Genomic DNA, 6,269 nt, shown 5'->3' on the forward strand with positions numbered 1-6,269 from the left:
CTTTTAGGTTTTCAATTGTTTTGAGTTTAAAATTTAAAAGTTTTTGAAATTTAAATGTTTTAAAATTTAAAAGTTTTTAAAAGCGTTAAAATTTTCAAAGCAAAAATTTTAGAAATTGGAAAAATTAGTTGTTTTATTTCCAAAATTTTTAAAAGATGAGAGTTTTATGTTATTTTTGAAATTTTTGGCATTATTGAAATTTTGAAATTTTTTGGAATCTAAATTTTTTTATTTTTTTTTTTTGCTTTTGAATTTTTTATAACTTCAAGATTTTTTGGAATTTTTGAAAAAAAATGGAATTGCATTTTTTTTTTGAACATTTGGAATTTTTTAAATTTTTGAGATTTTTTTTCAATTGTTTTGAGTTTAAAATTTAAAAGTTTTTTGAAATTTAAATGTTTTAAAATTTATAAGTTTTTAAAATTTTCAAAGTAAAAATTTTAGAAATTGGAAAAATTAGTTGCTTTATTTCCAAATTTAAAAAAAAAATGACATTTTTTGTTATTTTTGAAATTTTTGAAATTATTGAAATTTAGAAAATTTTTGGAATCTAAAATTTTTTAATTTTTTCTTTATGCTTTTGAAATTTTTATAACTTTAAGAATTTTTGAAAAAATTGGAATTGCATTTTTTTTTTAAAATATTTGGAATTTTTAAAGTTTTTGGATTTTTTTTGAAAAATTTGAATTTTTTAATTTATTTTTTTGAATTTTTGGTTTTATTTTTTTTTTATTTTGAGAAATTTTGAAAATTTTGAGAATTTTTGATAATTTTTTTATCTGAAGATTTCTTTTTAAATTGTTAGATTTTGTTAATTTTTAAAGTTTTTTTTTTTAATTTTAGGCTTTTTGGATATTTTGGAATTTTGTTGATTGTTTGATTTTTAGGAACATTTTGAATTTTAGATTTTTTTTAATGTTTGAATTTTTTGAAATTTTTGGAACTTTTCAAATTTTAAGATTTTTTAAATTATCTGGATTTTTTTCTTGCTTTTGAATTTTTGGAATTTTTGAAAAAAAAAATGGAATTGCATTTTTTTTTTAATATTTGAAATTTTTAAAGATTTTAGAATTTTTTTATTTGATTTTTTTAATTTTTCAAGTTCTAATTTTTTTTCTGAAATTTTGGTTTTATATTTTTGTTTTTTGTTTTTTCTGAAATTTTTGAGAATTTTTGATGATTGATGATGTTTTTTTATTCAATCTGAAGATTTTTGTTTAAATTGTTAGATTTTGTTAATTTTTTAATTTTTTTTTATTTTTTAGACTTTTTGGATATTTTGGAATTTATTTGATTGTTTGATTTTTAGGAACATTTTGAATTTAAGATTTTTTTTTTGAATGTTCGAATGTTTTTTTGAAATTTTTGGAACTTTTCAAATTTTAAGATTTTCTATATTATTTTAAATTTTTGAATAGTTTGAAATTTTTCGTAGATTTTTAGATATTTAAAAGCCTTGATTTTAGTTTTTTTTTTATGTTTGCCAATTTTTAAATTTTAGAATTTTCAGAATTTTTGTATTTTTTTTTATTTGTGGAATTTTGTAGATTCTTAGATGTTTAAGGATTTTTATTTATTTTTTAATGTTGAATTTTGTGGTATGTACTATTGGATTTTTTGAAACAAATATGATTTAATAATTTTTTTTAATTTCCATTTATGTTTTCAGTTTTTTTTTAAATTTTTGGAATTGTTGGACTTTTTAGAACTTTTAGAAAAGGGGAAGATTTATTCTCTTCTTTCGGAAAGAATAGTTCACCAGTTCAGTAAATCCTTTTTCTTAGTAAATATTTTTTAGAAAATTAAAAAGCTATTTTTTATGGAAAATCCCCAAATTAGGGTAAAGACTTGTATGATGGAACTTATAATCCAAATGACATAATAAATAAACAGGAGGACTTGATGGACAAAGTTTCTTTCAAATCAAAAAATACAAAAAATAAAATCACTTTTTTCCTGCGAAAAGCTAGAGAACTGCTCAAACTGCTTCCAAACAAAGTAAAGGCAAAGCAACAAAAGGTATTAGCAACAAAACCCACTTGTAAAAAGCGATTTAAACTAAAAAAAAAAACTCTGTATTTAGACATCTGTATTTTAACTGCTCGCGAGCGACTATTTATTTTTAAAAGAAACGCTGCTATTTCTTCCTTCCTATGCAAACTTGCGTTCATATCTTAGGTTTTAAGACTTTTTTTTCTAGTGACTCTTGTACGCGCGCATATCCTTCCCTTTCTATTATCTTCCAACGCGATCCCCGCATCTTTTCGAAAAAGCGGCATTAGTTAGTTTACTTTCTTGCAAGCTTGGGGATCACCACTTTTGTACATAAACTCGTCGTGAAGCTCTACACGCAATCTAGAAATTGGTAATCGATACTCGATAAAAAAAACACACACACACACACACACACAAACTATTCGTAACACACTTCACGAAACATCTCAGCTCACGCGCACTCATTGCATTTGCAAACTCGGTAGCAAAATAGAAAGAAAAGAATAAAGAAACAAATGTTTTCACTGTTTTAATTGTTTTATTTGCAAACCAAGACAGTTGAATGAAGAAAAAAAGGACGTAGTTTAGCAAAAAGAAACACAATAAAATATACGTTATAGAATCATAGTGAAAAGCAAACAATCGTGCACTTTTTTCCTTCCCAGAAACCCCACAAAATCGCTTTGATCGGTGTGTCAAATCGTCGTATAAACCATCATCACCATCTTGCTGTTTTAGAGAAGAAAAAAGTCTTCACAATAATCTAGCCGTTGAAATATGCGCTCCCCCCCTTCATCTAAATATAAATGTAGAGTCGTTGCTTACATACCGATAAAAAAAATGAAGAATTTACAAACTACAGCTTTTACAACATTAAAAAAAACACTTTTAAACAAAACCAGATCCCACATAAATGGCACCTTTGGAATCGAGAAGCAAAAAAAAAACAAAACACACCCACACAAACGAAATTGCGCACGATAACAAGCCGGATTAGGGAGAAGAAAAGAAGAGAAATGCCAACCATCGATTATAATCTTCTTATTATAAAATATAACGGATGGAAATAAAATTGATAATATATTATACATATGAGGCGAGAAAGTCAAATAAAAATTTGTCGAAAAATCTAGCTCACTTGTAGTGTTACTTACCGCTCTTGAAGAAGTCCTTTGTCACCTGTGGACCATTCTCCGCCAACTTCCTAAGCATTTGTTCCGACCCCTCTTCGAAACTTTTTTTTTTTTTTTGTAAAAATCTTGATAACTTGTAATGCTTATTAGCAAATCACTTATATTTATGCATAAAAAAATTAATTGTCTGCTCTACAACTTTGTAGAACATTGTTACACTCTAAAAAATAATCCTGCAAAGTTAGAAAAAACAAGAAATTTTAAAATGAAATTTTTTATTCTAAATGAAAAAAATATTCTGGGACAATGTAGATTCGAAAAGTACATTAAATTTCCCACAAAATGACAAGTTATAACAATTTTTGCAATTCCGTCGTGAAACTACTTACACTGAGCAAAACTTACACAGCTCAACGAAGTGTTCTACACATAATCTGGCCCTGCTGCACAGAGCACTCAAATATCAATCGCAAAACACTTGAAATTTCGGTGATTGGCCATGAAATAATGTCAATAGCCAAACACTTGAATTTTAGAAGGTGTTGAAAAAAAAGTACGTACAAGCGATTTACAGGTTCTCGCTTGCTAGTCGTGCACGCTACCACTGCGCCGGTCGGCCAGTTGAAGACGGGAGTGTTTTTTGTGCTATTGGTTCTTGCCTCGCTTCTAGCCTTCGATGAAAGTATTTGTATTTGTATTTGTATTTGTATCTTTATTTCAAAAATATACATAAGGGCAAGCCTTTTATCGTATACAGAGACATCATTTAGTTCGAATATGATAAAACTACAAACAAAAAAAACTTAAAACTAACTAAAAATTAGGTTAGAGTACATGAAATGATCATTGTATAAACAAAGAGAAATAACTTAACCTAAAAACAAATGAAAATGACTTCAACAAGAAGAATTTAGGTGAGAAAATAAACTGGTCAAGAAACTGTTTCTATCAAGTGTTCCTTAAATATTCCCTACACTGTTGCTTGAAATCACTAATAGAAGTAAGATTTTTCAGACGATGAGGCAAAGCGTTCCACAGGCGTGCGCCACGGACTACGAATGAATTCCCCAGATAATTAGTAGTCGCGCAAAAATTAATCAATGAAACACATTAAATTCATGTGGGTAATCACGTTAACTATGAATAGTGCCTGTTTTGGGTAGATCTTAAGATCATTTTCAAGTGTTTTGCTCATCACTTTGAATAGTTCAAGAAGGTGGGACAAATTCAACCGCCCAAACACTTGCATTTGATAGTGGTTTGGATTGATGTTGAAACACAAACCAATTAGATCTACGATGTGACTTTATTCAATCATTCAAGTGTTTGGGCACTTGAATAAAAAGTGTGGCATATTTTCAGTGTACTTTTCCTGTCATTCTTGAACGACGAAATAGCCTACTTTTCTGTACCAAAAATAACAGAATCGAATAGCAACACTTTTCATAATAAATGCTGAAAAGTTCTACTTTTGGGTGCTGAAAAGTTGACCTTTTCAGCACTTGTTTCGAAAAGTAACAGTTTTCAACATTTTTTGATTTAAACGATTTATTGACAAAATACATGAAAATTTGACATAAAATTTCACTCAGTGTGTGTTTTTTGGAATTGCAAGAACTGTTGTATGGCACTCGTTGCAAAACTTGATTTTTTCAGCACTCTTCATATTTATCCAACTCGGTGAATCTCGTTGGATAAATGTACGACTCGTGCTGAAAAAATCCTATTTTCGCAACTTTTTGCATAAACTACTATTTTACAGTACATATTACAGTTGAGTAACGGAAAATTGCAGTTTTGAAAACTTTTTTATTATTTTTTTCGATTGACCTTTCGGAAGTAGCGTTTTTCAGCCTCTCTTACAAACGTCCTTACAAACGGTGCACAAAGTACACTAGCGCGACTGCCGAAAGGTTAAAATTCGTTTTTTCGGAATTTTTAGTACGCCATAAAATCGGGCGTCCAATTTTACACAGAAGTCCCTTTGACATAACATTTCCAAACCATCAAAACTGCAAAATATAAAAATAAACACGACTTTTTTCGAATGTTCAATAATGTAAGGGGTTGTACCACCCCTCCGCCACGATATATCGAAAAATGGACCTCGAATTCGTGACCAAGGAACAAAAATTACCCCGCAGAACAAAGTTTCACACAAATCGGAGTCAGGGCAACTTTTTCCGATTTCGTGTGAGTTGCCGGAGAATTGCCCAAATATCAACTATTAGAAAACAAAAATATCGAAAATTTAGAAAATCAAAAAAAATGTTTAAAAAATTCAATGGTTAAAATTCAAAAATTTATAGCTAAAGAATTTTTAAATTCAGGAAATTAAAAAAATCAAGAGTTTAAAAGTAAAAAAAGTTAAATTAAATTCCAAAGTTTCTAACATTTTAAAATTCTTGTATTTTATAATTCAAAAATTTCTTAATTTCCAAAAACCAAAAAAATTAAAAGCTTTAAAAAATTCAAAACATTTAAATTTTTATTGAGTTAAATAAATACAAATCCAAAATTTCAAAATAAAAAAAAGAAATCCCGAAATTCAAAAATTCAAAACCTGTTAACAAAATCAAAATTCAATAATTTGAAACAAAAAAAAAACTGAAATTATACTGATTCAAAAATAAAAATTACAAAAAACTCAATTTAATATTTCAAAATTCTTCTCATTTCTGATAATTTTGAATTCCGAAATGATAAATTTCTAAAAAATCCATAAATATAAAAAAATTAAAATCAGCCGAAATGATTTTTAAATTTTTAATATTCATGGATTTTTGATTTTTTGTATTTTAGAAATTTATCATTTTGGAATTCAAAAATATCAGAAATGAGAAGAATTTTGAAATTTTAAATTGAGTTTTTTGTAATTTTTATTTTTGAATCAGTAAAATTTCAGGTTTTTTGGTTCAAATATTGAATTTTGATTTTTGAACAGTTTTTGAATTTTTGAATTTTTCGGATTTCTTTTTTTTATTTAGAAATTTTGGATTTGTATTTTTTTAACTCAATAAAAAAATTAAATATTTTGGATTTTTTAAAGCTTTTAATTTTTTTATTTTTGGAAATTCTAGTTTAATTTTCAAAACAACCTATCCCTCATGGGTTTCCTATGCAGATAACACCTTTTGAAAA

Source organism: Culex quinquefasciatus, chromosome 3, assembly GCF_015732765.1.
Source record: "Culex quinquefasciatus strain JHB chromosome 3, VPISU_Cqui_1.0_pri_paternal, whole genome shotgun sequence".
Lineage (NCBI taxonomy): Eukaryota > Metazoa > Arthropoda > Insecta > Diptera > Culicidae > Culex > Culex quinquefasciatus.